Raw genomic sequence first — 18,012 nt, forward strand, 5'->3', positions numbered from 1 at the left:
TTGTATAATGCAGAAAATACACAAGTGTTCAGGGGCCTTGCTTTAATAAAGTTAACCATTTTCACTGTAGTGTCCAAAACGTCTTTCAAGCTGTCAGGCATTCCCTTGGCAGCACAGGCTCTCGGTGGATGCTGCAGTGTACCCAAGTGGCGTCGGGAGCAACTAAAGAGTATGTGGGGAAGTGTTCCATAGTCTGTTATAGAGAGAGTATTGTCTGCGTTGTCTTAGACGGAAATAGTACCATATATGTGGTGTCTTTTCCCAGAAGAAGATGTAAAGAGCGTCAGGGTGATGGATTGTAGGAGTGATGAGGGGGGAGAGGTATCTGGGTTGGAGGACTTAACAGGTCTGTAAGATACATTACACCTATGGAGAGTAGCTTCTTATCAAATAGTAAATGCATTGGGAAATGTTCCCAAAATGTCCCTAAAAATAGGTTTCTTATTAAAGAGCAATACTCAAATTGTATGAAGTGCAAAGGTGGGCATTGATAATTTGACATACATCACAAAACGTATCTTCTCCATAACCCTGACCGGCCTTGTAAAGAGCTCCTAAGCAATTTTACCTTGGCATCATCCCAGTGAATATGAGAGAGACCGGACTGTATATCTGTTGTGGTTGAGACACTTCCAGTCCCCTTCCAAGGTGCCGGAAGCCGTGTGTTATCAGCAGGGTGTGTGAGAGGGGCTGAGCACTGGGTAAAAGGCCCAGGCCATTGTGTGTCTGCACGGACCAGCATGACGGATGGCCTCCGTCTCTTTGGAGGAAAGGACATGGCTGGAAGGGAACTCGGCCTGGGACCAGAGTTGCAATGCAACCCAGCTCTCGTCCACACTCCTGGGTTGCACTAGCCAGTGGTTCAACCGTTCTCCAATGATGGGTAGGGAGTGTGATGAGTTGCAGAACAATCCTGGCTTGGGGATTGGTTCCTGTAGGTTGTAGATTGGTGTCAATACAGTAGAAATACAGCAGAAATACAGTTTTCATTATTTGGTGGGTAAGAAGAAAGGTCAAAAGTTAATCTCATGGGCGAAGTTTACAAACCACAACCGGAACAGCATCAGGGCCGGAGGTCTGTCTGTAAACCAGAGGAGGAAGTGAGGTTAGGTCTCCAGACCCCCCCCCCCCCAGACCCCGCTGCCCCTGTGGAACTCATCACTCAGGCAGCTGTAGTCTCCAGGCGGCCTTGGTCCGGCAGGTGTGTGTTTGTATATATGACCCACTGGTAGGGGATGTGAGGCCTGTAAGGCTGTGATCTATGACACTGGGAATGAGACATGTTCAGTCTGTGTGTGGGGTCGGGGGTTGGGGGGTGGAATGCAGTAGTATAGGAGGAAGCATGCAACCTAAATATGCTTATCCTCCCCACTGCCTCGCTACAGGGCTATAGAGATACAGAAACTGCTGTGAAAAACACAGTAGAGTGTGTGTGGAAAACAAAAACAATGAACACCCAGAACTTTCCTGCGCTAGCACTTGGCTTATCTTACTAGCACAGACTTTTCACAGCTTTTTTGAGGAAAACATGTCATTACTGATGATATGTGGTGCTCGTACCTCCAATTTGTAAGTCGCTCTGGATAAGAGCGTCTGCTAAATGACTTAAATGTAAATGTAAATGCTAGCTAACTTACTTTTTTGTATCGCTTTGGTGCAGTTTTCACAAGTCTGTGATACATTTTCACAACCCTTAGTACAACACTCAAAACAGATCATCAAAAAGGCAGCTGTTTCAGTCTAAGATCATTTTCAATTGACTAAGTACAACACACAAAATCATACGGACACTTTTTCACCAAACTTAATAAGTGTTTCATCTAGAAATCCATGTTTCACATTGCAATGTTTATATATTGTAAAGTAATTGCCTTTCACAATGCAAGGCTCACATTACTTTTGATATGATTCTCTTTTCTTTTAAAATACATTTTACTGTTACTTAATTCAGTGTTGACACTGCTTTACTAAAATTTCATTGGCTAATACAGCACTGTAGGCAGAGTTCCTCTGTCCAGTGTCTGTGTTCTTTTGCCCATCTTAATCTTTTCTTTTTATTGGCCAGTCTGAGATATGGATTTTTCTTTGCAACTCTGCCTAGAAGTCCAGCATCCTGGAGTCGCCTCTTCACTGTTGACGTTGAGACGGGTGTGTTGCAGGTACTATTTAATGTCTACACTGTATTTCTGATCAATGTGATGTTATTGTCATGGACAAAAAATGAGCTTTTCTTTCAAAAACAAGGACATTTCTAAGTGACTACAAACTTTTAAACGGTAGTGTATATATAAATATTTTGTAATATATTTTCCTTTATTATTTTCCCCTTACCCTTCTATCCCTCCCATAATTGGAGTAAACTAATGGACAACCACTCTTATGCTTCTACTTCCAGCTTATACAAACTATATACATTTTACGGACACATATTTTACAACAGTTATCTTTTGTTTGTTTTTATTCCCATCCTTCAGCTCCACACAACCCCTCACATCTATCGTTGAACACCATCCAGTCCCAGCCTTCAACTCCACACAACCCCTCACATCTATCGTTGAACACCATCCAGTCCCAGCCTTCAGCTCCACACAACCCCTCCCATCTATCGTTGAACACCATCCAGTCCCTGCCTTCAGCTCCAAACAACCCCTCCCATCTATCTCTAAACACCATCCAGTCCCAGCCTTCAGCTCCACACAACCCCTCCCATCTATCTCTAAACACCATCCAGTCCCAGCCTTCAGCTCCACACAACCCCTCACATCTATCGTTGAACACCATCCAGTCCCAGCCTTCAGCTCCACACAACCCCTCCCATCTATCTCTAAACACCATCCAGTCCCAGCCTTCAGCTCCACACAACCCCTCACATCTATCGTTGAACACCATCCAGTCCCAGCCTTCAGCTCCACACAACCCCTCCCATCTATCGTTGAACACCATCCAGTCCCAGCCTTCAGCTCCAAACAACCCCTCCCATCTATCTCTAAACACCATCCAGTCCCATCCTTCAGCTCCACACAACCCCTCCCATCTATCTCTAAACACCATCCAGTCCCAGCCTTCAGCTCCAAACAACCCCTCCCATCTATCTCTAAACACCATCCAGTCCCAGCCTTCAGCTCCACACAACCCCTCCCATCTATCGTTGAACACCATCCAGTCCCAGCCTTCAGCTCCAAACAACCCCTCCCATCTATCTCTAAACACCATCCAGTCCCAGCCTTCAGCTCCACACAACCCCTCCCATCTATCTCTAAACACCATCCAGTCCCAGCCTTCAGCTCCAAACAACCCCTCCCATCTATCTCTAAACACCATCCAGTCCCAGCCTTCAGCTCCACACAACCCCTCCCATCTATCTCTAAACACCATCCAGTCCCAGCCTTCAGCTCCACACAACCCCTCCCATCTATCTCTAAACACCATCCAGTCCCAGCCTTCAGCTCCACACAACCCCTCCCATCTATCTCTAAACACCATCCAGTCCCAGCCTTCAGCTCCACACAACCCCTCCCATCTATCTCTAAACACCATCCAGTCCCAGCCTTCAGCTCCACACAACCCCTCCCATCTATCTCTAAACACCATCCAGTCCCAGCCTTCAGCTCCACACAACCCCTCCCATCTATCTCTAAACACCATCCAGTCCCAGCCTTCAGCTCCACACAACCCCTCCCATCTATCTCTAAACACCATCCAGTCCCAGCCTTCAGCTCCACACAACCCCTCCCATCTATCTCTAAACACCATCCAGTTTTGATAACTATTCTCATATATTTTTCTACTTTGCTGTGATGTTTCACAAAAGTTCTGAACCTTTCTATTCTCATTGTTCCTACAAATTGTAAATAAAAGAGAAATATTTTTGCTAAGAGTGTTATTTTATTATTGATCGATTGGCTATGACTTTTTAAATCACCCAGCAGTGCTCTTTGCAGAGTTAGCTCCAGTGCAATTTGCAGAGTTAGCTCCAGTGCTATTTTCAGAGTTAGCTCCAGTGCTATTTTCAGAGTTAGCTCCAGTGCTATTTGCAGAGTTAGCTCCAGTGCTATTTGCAGAGTTAGCTCCAGTGCTATTTTCCGACTTAGCTCCAGTGCTTTTTGCAGAGTTAGCTCCAGTGCTATTTTCAGACTTAGCTCCAGTGCTATTTTCAGAGTTAGCTCCAGTGCTATTTTCAGAGTTAGCTCCAGTGCTATTTGCAGAGTTAGCTCCAGGTAAATGTCGCAATTCTTTGGCCATTCCTGAACCAAAAACAAGCTACTTATATAAATTTTTTATTAAACCTTTATTTAGCTAGGCAAGTCAGTTCAGAACAAATTATTATTTACAATGACGGCCTACCCCGGCCAAACCCTAACACGGTCGACGCTGGGCCAATTTCCGCCACCATAAGGGACTCCCAATCACTCTGGCACTGAGATGCAGTGCCTTAGACCACTGCGCCACTCAGGAGCCCCAAAAATGGACCGTACCAAAACAAATGATCTAATGGTTCTGTCTCTTCGCAGCGAAACCTGCAGAGCTGGGATGGTTGTATCCTCCATTTATATAACATTATATTGGTTGCAAGAATTTTGTATAATCATTTAAATAGCAAAACTCAGTTCAAAACTATATGCCATGGAATCGGTACATCGAACATTTTACAATCTATATGACCCAGCTGTCAATTTTTTGGTCCTTACATGAAACTGGTATACTTTTTTATTTATCACAATTGTATTTAGACAATATTAGTTTTTAATGCAGGGTCGATAGACAAGTTCCTTACTTTCTCCCCCTTCCGTTTGCCTCTTCCATTTTTGCGGTAATGCTGCAATGAGTTGGTTGTAATTTGAGTAGAGCAGACATTTACATATAGAGTGCATTTGAAAGTATTCAGACCCCTTGATTTTTCCCCACATGTTGTTCCATTACAGCCTTATTCTAAAATGGATTGAATCATTTTTTAAATTCCTCTATCTACACCCCTTAATAATAAAGCAAAAACATTTTTTTTGAAAATTTTGCAGATGTTCAAAATAAAAAATAAAAAATATATCTGATTTACATAAGTATTCAGACCCTTTACTCAGTACTTTGTTGAAGCACTTTTGGCAGTGAATACAGCCTTGAGTCTTGGGTATGACTCTACAAACTTGACACACCTGTATTTGGGAAGTTTCTACGGCATTCTTCTCTGCAGATCCTCTCAAGCTCTGTCAGGTCGGATTGGGTTCAAATCCGTTCTCTGGCTGGGCCACTCAAGGACATCCAGAACCTTGTTCCGAAACCATTCCTGCATTGTCTTGGCAATTGCTTAGTGTCGTTGTCCTGTTGGAAGGTGAACCTTCGCCCCAGTCTGAGGTCCTGAATGCTCTGGAGCAGGTTTTCATCAATGATCTCTCTTTACTCTGTACTTTGCTCATACTTTCCATCTTTCCTTCGATCCTGACTAGTCTCCCAGTCCCTGTCGCTGAAAACATCATGCTGTCAAGGTTGCTTAAAGACATGCCGCTTGGCATTCAGGCTAAAGAGTTCCATCTTGGTTTCATCAGACCAGACAATCTTGTTTCTCATGGTCTGAGAGTCCTTTAGGAGCCTTTTGGTAAACTCCAAGCGAGCTCTCATGTGCCTTTTACTGAGGAGTGGCTTCCATCTGGCCACTCTACCATAAAGGCCTGATTGGTGGAGTGCTAATGGGTGTCCTTCTAAAAAGGTTCTTCCATCTGCACAGAGGAATTCTGGAACTGTCAGAGTGACCATCGGGTTCTTGGGCACCTTCATGACCAAAGCCCTTCTCCCTTGATTGCTCAGCTCTAGGAATAGTCTTGATGGAGCCAATGATGGAGGCCACTGTGTTCTTCGGGACCTTCAATGCTGCTTACATTTTTTGCTACCCTTGCCCAGATTTGTGCCTTGACACTTTCCTGTCTCGGAGGTCCACTGACAACTCCTTCAACCTCATGGCTTGGGTTTTGCTCTGACTTGCAGAGCCGCCTCACCTGTTTAGCAAAATAATTATATACATTTAAAAATATATATATTGCCTGTTTTGCATATTATTTTGGCATTAACACATGTCACATATCAGTTTGCAAACAAAGTAAAATAACCGGATAAAAACATGGTCTCTTTTTAGCTTTCTTGAGTAAGGCAGCTCTGAAATGCAGGTGTTTCAGCCTATCTCAGTGCTTTCTGTGGTGGTGGGGCAGCCAGTGGACAATATGAATTGTGGGAGTTGGTAATGTTCTCTAGTTGCACGTTGATTGGCTCAGTGTTCTGTCACTCATGGGGACAATACGTCACTGCAAAATATACGGGGAGAGCTCAAAAATTCAACCCCTTGGGTGCTGCCATAAAGTTACATTAGATGTGACCATCCAAGAAGGCTCAAGGTCATTGGCCACAGATAAAATTATGTGAAATCACATTATGTCTACCATAGCTTTGATTGGACTGATCATGTAAACATCATACTTTCAAAATCTTTGCTGGTAAGCTAAACAAGCAGTCATCATCATGAATGACGTTGACAATCTACTTTTCAATCCTTGTCATAAACTCAGCAAAAAAAGAAACGTCCTCTCACTGTCAACTGCGTTTATTTTCAGGAAACTTACCATGTGTAAATATTTGTATGAACATAACAAGATTCAACAACTGAGACATAAACTGAACAAGTTCCACAGACATGTGACTAACATAAATTGAATAATGTGTCACTGAACAAAGGGGGGGGATCAAAATCAAAAGTAACAGTCAGTATCTGGTGTGGCCACCAGTTGCATTAAGTACTGCAGTGCATCTCCTCCTCATGGACTGCACCAGATTTGCCAGTTCTTGCTGTGAGATGTTACCCCACTCTTCCACCAGGGCACCTGAAAGTTTCCCAGACATTTCTAGGGGGAATGGCCCTAGCCCTCACCCTCCGATCCAACAGGTCCCAGACATTTCTAGTGGGAATGGCCCTAGCCCTCACCCTCCGATCCACCAGGTCACAGACATTTCTAGGGGGAATGGCCCTAGCCCTCACCCTCCGATCCAACAGGTCCCAGACATTTCTGGGGGGAATGGCCCTAGACCTCACCGTCCGATCCAACAGGTCACGGATGTGCTTAATGGGATTGAGATCCGGGCTCTTCGCTGGCCATGGCAGGTCACTGAAATTCCTGTCTTGCAGGAAATCATGCACAGAACAAGCAGTATGGCTGGTGGCATTGTCATGCTGGAGGGTCATGTCAGGATGAGCCAGCAGGAAGGGTACCACATGAGGGAGGAGGATGTCTTCCATGTAATGCACAGCGGTGAGATTGCTTGCAATGACAACAAGCTCAGTCCGATGATGTTGTGACACACCGCCCCAGACTATGACGGACCCTCCACCTCCAAATCGATCCCGCTCCAGAGTACAAGCCTCGGTGTAACGCTCATTCCTTCAACAATAAACGTGAATCCGACCATCACCCCTAGTGAGACAAAACTGCGACTCATCAGTGAAGAGCACTTTTTGCCAGTCCTGTCTGGTCCAGCGACGGTGGGTTTGTGTCCATAGGCAAGTTGTTACTGTTGATGTCTGGTGAGGACCTGCCTTACAACAAGCCTACAATCCCTCAGTCCAGCCTCTCTCAGCCCAATCCGGACAGTCTGAGCACTGATGGAGGGATTGTGCGTTCCTGGTGTAATTCAGGCAGTTTTTTTTGCCATCCTGTACCTGTCCCGCAGGTGTGATGTTCGGATGTACCGATCCTGTGCAGGTGTTGTTACATGTGGTCTGCCACTGCGAGGACGATCAGCTGTCCGCCCTGTCTCCCTGTAGTGCTTTCTTAGGCGTCTCACAGTACGGACATTGCAATTTATTGCCCTGGCCACATCTGCAGTTCTCATGCCTCCTTGCAGCATGCCTAAGACACGTTCACGCAGATGAGCAGGGACCCTGGGCATCTTTCTTTTGGTGTTTTTCAGAGTCAGTAGAAAGGCCTCTTTAGTGTCCTAAGTTTTCATAACTGTGACCTGAATTGCCTACTGTCTGTAAACTGCTTAGTGTCGTAACGACTGTTTAAACCCTTTACAATGAAGGTCTGTGAAGTTATTTGGATTTTTAAAAATTATCAGGGTCCTGAAAAAGGGACGTTTCTTTTTTTGCTGTGTTTATGAAGGAAACAGGATGCACCTGAGTTCAATTTCGAGTCTCATAGCAAAGGGTCTGAATACTTATGTATACATTTGCAAACATTTATAAAAACCTGTTTTAGCTTTGCCATTATGGGTTATTGTCTGTAGATTGATGAGGAAAAAAAGATTTAATCAATTTTACAATAAGGCTGTAACGTAACAAAATGTCAAAAAAGCGAAGGGGTCTGAATACTTTCTGAATGTCCTGTATTTTTGTTTGCTGCATGTGTGACATAACTGCATCAGTCCTATTTATGATATAATTTACAAACATTGTACCTTTAAAAAATACATTTTTTAAAAATCAATTACTATATTTAAGATGAACCATAATATTTGTTGGAATATTTGATCTGTTTTTTTTTTCTGGTGGATTAAACTGAAATTGCAACCAACTTTCTAAGGCTTGTTTTAAAAATAGCAATACTTTGAAGATTATTTCATTTTCAAATAACCAACAGTGAGAGGTTGTAATCGGAATAAAGGGAAAAGGTCCCTTCTTGAACATTACATTTACATTTACATTTAAGTCATTTAGCAGACGCTCTTATCCAGAGCGACTTACATGGGGTTCTTTAATCAGCTGGAGAACCAGTTCAGATTTAAGAACAAATTGTGTATGACTGAAGCCTTTAGTAAGAGGTCTAATGCTTTAATATTGAATCATTTCTGCCCTCTGAATTCATATTCATTATATAAATAGGCCTGTTTAATTTTGTCTGGCTTGCTGTTTCAAAAATGGAATACTTTTTACTCATAATTTAAAAAACATGTCACTAGGTGTAGGCAAGACCATAAGCAAGTAGATAAACTGTGATATGACTAAAGAGTTAATCAGGGTGATCTTTCCACAAATATACAGGTTTTTTATCCCCCCACGGTAACAAGATCTTATCTATTTTTGCTAACTTTCTTTGATTTTGAGATATTTTCTTTCTTTCGGGATATGGAAACCGAGTCTGTCCACTTCGCCGTCAGACATTGCTATTGGTTAACTACACAGTACTGTAAATGTTTTTTGTTGTTGTGATCCAATACATAATATAGTGCATTTACTATAATTTGGTTGTAATCCAGAGAGGTTAGAAAAACAATCTAGATCCTCTATGAAGCTGTGGAGGAATCCAAGTTGTGGATTTAAAAGAAAACATGAATCGTCAGCGTACAATGAAACCTTTGTTTTTAAACCCTGGATTTCTGGGCCCTTGATGTTAGTGTTGGATCTGATTTTAACAGCTGACATTTCAATGGCCATAATATATACATTTAAGTCGATAGTGGACAACCTTGATTTTTGTATTTTGTATTTTGTATTTATTATGGATCCCCATTAGATGCAGCAGCTACTCTTCCTGGGATTAAGGCAGTTTATACAATTTTCAAAACATTACAATACATTCACAGATTTCACAACACTCTGTGTGCCCTCGGGCCCCTACTCCACCTCTACCACATATCAACAGTACTAAATCCATGTGTGTGTATAGTGCGTATGGTATCATGCATGCGTGTGTGTGTGTCTGTGTGTCTGCGTCTGTGCATGTGTCTGTGCCAATGTTTGTGTTGCTTCACAGTCCCCCACTGTTCCATAAGGTGTTTTTTTATCTGTTTTTTAAATCTAAACTTACTGCTTGCGTCAGTTAATTGATGTGGAATAGAGTTCCATGCAGTCATGGCTCTATGTAGTACTGTGTGCCTCCCATAGTCTGTTCTGGACTTGGGGACTGTGAAGAGACCTCTTGTGGCATGTCTTATGGGGTATGCATGGGTGTCCGAGCTGTGTGCCAGTAGTTTAGACAGACAGCTCGGTGCATTCAACATGTCAATAATACTCATAAATAAAAGTAGTGATGAAGTCAATCTCGCCTCCACTTTCAGCCAGGAGAGATTGACATGCATATTATTCATATTAGCTCTCTGTGCACATCCAGCCGTGTTGCCCTGTTCTGAGCCAATAGCAATTTTCCTAAGTCCTTTTTTGTGGCACTTGACCACACAACTGAACAGTAGTCAAGGTGTGACAATACTAGAGCCTGTAGGACCTGCCTTGTTGATAGTGTTGTTAAAGAAGGCAGAGCAGCGCTTTATTATAGACAGACTTCTCCCCATCTTAGATACTACTGCATTAATATGTTTTGACCATGACAGTTTACAATCTATGGTTACTCCAAGCAGTTTAGTCATCTCAACTTGCTCAATTTTCACATTATTTATTACAAGATTTAGTTGAGGTTCAGGGTTTAGTGAGAATTTTGCTCAAAATACAATACTTTTAGTTTTAGAAATATTTAGAGTTAACTTATGCCTTGCCACTCACTCTGAAACTAACTGCAGCTCTTTGTTGAGTGTTGCAGTCATTTCAGTTGCTGTAGTAGCTGAAGTATATAGCGCTGAGTCATCCGCATAAATAGACACTCTGGCTTTACTCAAAGTCAGTGGCATGTCGTTAGTAAAAATGTAAAAAAGCAAGGGGCCTAAACAGCTACCCCGGGAAATTCCTGATTCTAACTGGATTATATTTGAGAGGCTTCCATGAACCTTTCTGGCACAGGCATTCCGCTAGCGACCCACCTCGACAACATCCGGTGAAATTGCAGAGCGCGAAATTCAAATGACAGAAATATAAATATTTAACATTCATGAAAATACAAGTGTCATACATCAAAATAAAGCTAACTTCTTTTTAATCCAGCCGCTGTGTCAGATTTCAAAAAGGCTATATGGCGAAAGCACACCATGCGATTATCTGAGGACAGCGCTCCACTTACAAAAGCATGAAAAACATTTTTCAACCCGGCAGGTGCTCCACGAAAGTCAGAAATAACGATATAATAAAGGCCTTACCTTTGAAGATCTTCTTCGGTTGGTACTCCAAAAGGTCCCAGTTACATCACAAATGGTCCCTTTGTTCGATAAAGTTCTTCTTTATATCCCCAAAAACTCTTCATTCAATAATCCACCGGTTTCACTCCTTCAAAATGCATTCAAAAGGAATCCCAAACGTTACCAATAAACTTCTCCAAACATGTCAAACAACGTTTATAATCAAACCTCAGGTACCATAATACGTAAATAAATTATACAATTTAAGACGGAGAATCGTTATTGTCTTTACCGGAGATAAACAACAAAGAACGTGCTCTCATCCATGCGCATGAAAACACTACAGCCAAAATGGGAGCCACTTCGAAAAACGACAAATTCTAGCTCATTTTTCCAAAACCAAGCCTGAAACTCCTTCTAAAGACTGTTGACATCTAGTGTAAGCCCTAGGAACTTCAATCTGAGAGGATTTCGCCTCATAATAAACATGACAGCAATTGGAAACAGTGGTACGCTGAAATGAGAATTTTTTGGGATAGTTTGTCCTCAGGGTTTCGCCTGCCATATCAGTTCTGTTATACTCAAAGACATTATTTTAACAGTTTTAGAAACTTTTGTGTGTTATGTCTATCCAAATCTACCAATACATGTCCTAGCTTCTGGACCTGAGTAACAGGCAGTTTACTTTGTGAACGCTTTTCATCCGGACGTCAAAATACTGCCCCCTACCCCAAAGAGGTTAAGAACACCCTCTGTGTCAGTTAGACAAGTAACTCTTTATCTACATTATAGCAGGGGGTGTAAAGCCATAACACATCCGTTTTTCCAGCAGCAGACTATGATCGATAATGTCAAAAGCTGCACAGAAGTCTAACAAGACAGCCTCCACAATCATTTTATCATCAATTTCTCTCAGCCAATCATCAGTCATTTGTGTAAGTGCTGTGCTTGTTGAATGTCCTTCCCTATAAGCATGCTGACATTCTGTTGTCAATTCGTTTACTGTGAAATAGCATTGCATCTGGTCACACACCATTTTTCCCAGAAGTTTACTAAGGGTTAGTAACAGGCTGATTGGATGGCTATTTGAGTCAGTAAAGGGGGCTTTACTATTCTTGGGTAGTGGAATGATTTTAGCTTCCCTCCAGGCCTGAGGGCACACGCTCTCTAGTAGGCTTAAATTGAAGATGTGGCAATATCGTCTGCTATTATCCTCAGTCATTTTCCATCCAGATTGTCAGACCCCGGTGGCTTGTCATTGGTGATAGACAACAATCACTTTCTTTCACCTCTTCCACACTGACTTATGGAATTCAAATGTACAGTTCTTGTCTTTCATAATTTGGTCCGATATACTTGGATGTGTAGTGTCAGCGTTTGTTGCTGGCATGTCATCCCTAAATTTTCTCATCTTGCCAATGAAAAAGTAATTAAAGTAGTTTGCAATATCAGTGGGCTTTGTGATGAACGCGCCATCTGATTCAATGAATGAGCCGAGTTAACTTTTTCCCCCCGAAATGTAATTTAAGGTGACCCGAAAGCTTTTTACTATCATTCTTTATAGAATTTAATTTAAGGTGCCCTGAAAGCTTTTTACTATCATTCTTTATAGAATTTAATTTAAGGTGCCCCGAAAGCTTTTTACTATCATTCTTTATATAATTTAATTTAAGGTGCCCAAAGCTTTTTACTATCATTCTTTATAGAATTTAATTTAAGGTGCCCCGAAAGCTTTTTACTATCATTCTTTATAGAATTTAATTTAAGGTGCCCCGAAAGCTTTTTACTATCATTCTTTATATAATTTAATTTAAGGTGCCCCGAAAGCTTTTTACTATCATTCTTTATAGAATTTAATTTAAGGTGCCCCGAAAGCTTTTTACTATCATTCTTTATATAATTTAATTTAAGGTGCCCCGAAAGCTTTTTACTATCATTCTTTATATAATTTAATTTAAGGTGCCCGAAAGCTTTTTACTATCATTCTTTATAGAATTTAATTTAAGGTGCCCCGAAAGCTTTTTACTATCATTCTTTATATAATTTAATTTAAGGTGCCCCGAAAGCTTTTTACTATCATTCTTTATAGAATTTAATTTAAGGTGCCCCGAAAGCTTTTTACTATCATTCTTTATATAATTTAATTTAAGGTGCCCTGAAAGCTTTTTACTATCATTCTTTATATAATTTAATTTAAGGTGCCCCGAAAGCTTTTTACTATCATTCTTTATAGAATTTAATTTAAGGTGCCCCGAAAGCTTTTTACTATCATTCTTTATAGAATTTAATTTAAGGTGCCCCGAAAGCTTTTTACTATCATTCTTTATAGAATTTAATTTAAGGTGCCCTGAAAGCTTTTTACTATCATTCTTTATAGAATTTAACTTTGTTTCATAGTGTAGTTTAATTTTCTCTTTCTTTACTTTAGTCACATGATTTCTTAATTTGCAGTACGTTTGCCAATCAGATGGGACTTAATTTCCATACCTTTTTCCTCATCCCTCTCAACCATACAATTTTTCAATTCCTCATCAATCCAAGGGGATTTCACAGTTTTTGCAGTCATGTTCTTGATGGGCGCTGCTTATTAGTAACTGGAATAAGTAGTTTCATAAATGTGTCAAGTGCAGCGTCTGGTTGCTCCTCATTACACACCACAGACCAGCAAATATTCTTTACATCATCAACATATGAATCTCTACAAAAACTTCTTGTATGAGCTGTTATACACTATATTAGGCCCAGCCTTTGGAACTTTGGTTTTCCTAGATATGGCTATTATATTGTGATCACTACATCCTATGGATACTGCTTTAAAGCAAATATCTGTAGCATTAATAAAGATGTGATCAATACATGTTGATGATTTTATTCATGTGCTGTTTGTAACTAACCTGGTAGGTTGACTGACAACTTGATCCAGGTTGCAGGCACTGGTTACAGTTTGAAGTTTTTTCCTGAGTGGGCAGCTAGATGATAGCCAGTCAATATTTAAATCACCCAGAAAATATACTTCTCTGTTGATATCACATACATTATCAAGCATTTCACACATATTATCCAGATACTGACTGTTAGCACTTGGTGGTCTATAGCAGCTTCCCACCAGAATGGGCTTTAGGTGAGGCAGATGAACCTGTAGCAATATTACTTAAACAGTATTTAACATTAGATTGTCTCTAAGCTTTACAGGAATGTGGTTCTGAATATAGACCGCAACACCGCCTCCGTTGGCATTTCTGTCTTTTCGGTGGATGTTATAACCATGTATTGGTACCACTATCATCAAAGGAATTATCTAAGTGAGTTTCAGAGAGAGTCAGAATATGAATGTCATCTGTTACAAGCAAGTTATTGACTTCATGGACCTTGTTTCTTAGACAACATGTTAATATGGGTTATTTTTGAACACTTTTCTGTGTTGCTTGATTGTTTTAATGCTTTTCTAGGAAGCTTATCAGAGGTAGACTTACTCATGTTATTTACATTGGAGCTGATAGCGCAGGGTGAGCTGCATAAAGTGGTCTTCCTACTATTGCACAACGCCTGACGCAAAACAGTGTAAATCTGGTTTATAGTGTCATGATTGCTGCTTACAATAGCTGTAGGATAAACATATGTATTCGGTGCAATTAGGGTACATACATTAAATTACTTACATTGTGTTTGCCAATGCCCCTAAGATCATGTACATTTGATGCAGCATTATGACGACTCATTGTCACAATGGTCCGGATTTACTGAGATGGTCTTGGATCATTTTTTCAACGCAGCCTTGAAATGTGTGGACAAGATGACTTGGATGGACTCCGTCATTCCTGTAGAAAATTGAAATATTCCAGGCATTTCTATATAGAGGTGTCACTACCACTACCAACCCTTCCTGTCGGGGTTGGCGCCACCCCTTGGGTTGTGCCTTGGCGGAGATCTTTGTGGGATATACTCTGCCTTGTCTCAGGATGGTAAGTTGGTGGTTGAAGATATCCCTCTAGTGGTGTGGGGGCTGTGACTTGAATTGCTTCTGCTTTAAAGATGAGGCTTGAATTGCATGGGCTCTAAAGGCACATTTAAGTGTCCCATACAAGAAGGGGATCTGCTGTACCCACTGTATGTTATGTTGGAAAAAGTCAGTTATAAATACTTCTGTCCTTGTTAAAAACAAGTTGTCATCCAGTAGGCTTTGATTAAGTTTCCAATATCCTCGCCCATGTGGAAATTCCGTAAGAGTAAAGTATATGCCAATTATGTGATGGTCCGATCGCATTCTGTCCCCTATCAACACTTATTAAGTTTTTTAATAATAATATATGCCATTTAGCAGACGCTTTTATCCAAAGCAACTTACAGTCATGTGTGCATACATTCTACGTATGGGTGGTCCCGGGGATCGAACCCACTACCCTGGCGTTACAAGCGCCATGCTCTACCAACTGAGCTACAGAAGGTGCCAGAGAGAATGACATAAGAAATTATTCAAGAAGACTAGCTTAATTGAGCCTCCACCGTGTATATCTCACTAGGTCAGAATATTTAAGCCTCCACCATATATATCTCACTAGGTCAGGATATTTAAGCCTCCACCATGTATATCTCACTAGGTCAGAATATTTAAGCCTCCACCATGTATATCTCACTAGGTCAGGATATTTAAGCCTCCACCATGTATATCTCACTAGGTCAGGATATTTAAGCCTCCACCGTGTATATCTCACTAGGTCAGGATATTTAAGCCTCCACCGTGTATATCTCACTAGGTCAGGATATTTAAGCCTCCACCATGTATATCTCACTAGGTCAGGATATTTAAGCCTCCACCATGTATATCTCACTAGGTCAGAATATTTAAGCCTCCAAATATCCACTAGCTTCATTATATATCCACCATATCCATGATCTTCATTATTTGCATAATTTTTAGTTTGATTTCCTTTACCGTCCATTGAGGTATATAAAACCATATTATAATCTCCCACCATAATAATAGAGTCTGGTATTGGATCATCATTATTTGGACTGTATGGATTAATGATCCAAATCTGTTTATGGTCCAAAAACATATTTAAAACAGCTCTGGTGTTGCTAGTGCAATGCTCTTATGAACTGAGCTACATACAGGACCGCTTAAACATGTAAAGTGCCTTCGAGAAGTATTCAGACCACTTGGTATTTTCCACATTTAGTTATGTTACATCCTTATTTTAAAATCTAAGATTACATTTGAAAAAAGTCCTCATCACACTACACACAATACGCCAAAACGACAAAGCGAAAAATTCTCTGCCGAGCATCACGTCTAGAGGAAATCTGGCACCATCCCTACAGTGAAGCATGGTGGTGGCAGCATCACGCTGTGTTTTTTTTTCAGTGGTAGGAACTGGGAGACTAGTCAGGATTGAGGGAAAGATGAACAGAGAAAAGTTCCGAGAGATCCTTGATGAAAACCTGCTCTAGAGCGCTCAGGACCTCAGACTGGGGGCGAAGGTTTACCTTCCAACAAAACAACGACCATAAGCACACAGCCAAGACAATGCAGGAGCGGCTTCAGGACAAGTCTCTGAATGTCCTTGAGTGGCCCAGCCAGAGCCCTGAATTGAACCCGATCGAACATCTCTGGAGAGACCTGAAAATAGCTGTGCAGCAACACTCCCCATCCAACCTGACAGAGCTTGAGAGGATCTGCAGAGAAGAATAGGAGAAACTCCCCAAGTACAGGTGTGCCAAGTTTGTAGCGTCATACCCAAAAGACTTGAGGCTGTAATCGCTGCCAAAGGTGCTTCAACAAAGTACTGAGTAAAGGGTCTGAATACTTATGTAAACGTGATATTTCAGTTTTTTATTTGTAATATATTTGCAACAATTTCTAAAAACCTGTTTTTGCTTTGTCATTATGGGATATTGTGTGTAGATTGATGAGGGGGAAAAAACAATTTAATCCATTTTAGAATAAGGCTGTAACTTGACAAAATGTGGAATAATTCAAGGGGTCTGAATACTTTCTGAAGGCGATGTATATTCTACATTGAGAATATATATTTATGTTTTGGTGTTTAAATCAGTGTACTCCTTTTATTTAATAGTCACATTTTTGATCAATGATTGTGTGGTGAAAGATGTCTAGAAACAAAATGATGCACAATGAACGGTTTTGAAGCTAAGACTGGCTGCGTTACAAGTGTTGCCAGTTTGGATTTTTGTGCTAAGAGTTTTTAAAATTCACCACATAATTGTGAAAATAGTACCAAAGCGATTTTAAAAAAACTGTAAGATGAATACAAGTCGCTCTGGATAAGAGGGTCTGCTAAATGACTCAAAATTAAATGTAAAAATGTGTTCATAGGATGTGTGAACAGAGGTTCCCAGTCTTTGGCCTGCTGCTGCTGTGTTTCTGTATCAAAAAAACATCTGTCTGGTCTGGACAGCCATGGTAGAACCTAATCGAAAGGTTGACTTGAGTTCATCTGGCCACAGGCATGTAGGACAGTTTATAGCAATGGTTGCACTCAAACACGGTTGTTATGAATCACACACACACACACACACACACACACACACACACACACACACACACACACACACACACACACACACACACACACACACACACACACACACACACACACACACACACACACACACACACACACACACACACACACACACACACACACACACACACACACACACACACACAAGGTAAACATCTTGCTGAGAAAATGCTTGTGTTGATCCATTACTATGACAGCTTATTTACTTTAAGTCATGACGTCCCATTCTTAAGTATTTAACTCTGTAAATAAATACAGAACTGGAAGAGAAGCACACAGTGCTCTCTCTCTCTCTCTCTCTCTCTCTCTCTCTCTCTCTCTCTCTCTCTCTCTCTCTCTCTCTCTCTCTCTCTCTCTCTCTCTGTAAATTTCAATACAGCAACGATGAGGCATTAACATCATTGTTCATTGTTTAAAATCAATCAGGTTGAATTATGAGCTGTTTGGAGCGAAAGGATGAGTTGAAGACCATGGTTATAGGTCAAAT

Source organism: Oncorhynchus gorbuscha, linkage group LG07 (genome assembly GCF_021184085.1).
Source record: "Oncorhynchus gorbuscha isolate QuinsamMale2020 ecotype Even-year linkage group LG07, OgorEven_v1.0, whole genome shotgun sequence".
In the NCBI taxonomy this organism is placed as follows: Eukaryota; Metazoa; Chordata; class Actinopteri; order Salmoniformes; family Salmonidae; genus Oncorhynchus; species Oncorhynchus gorbuscha.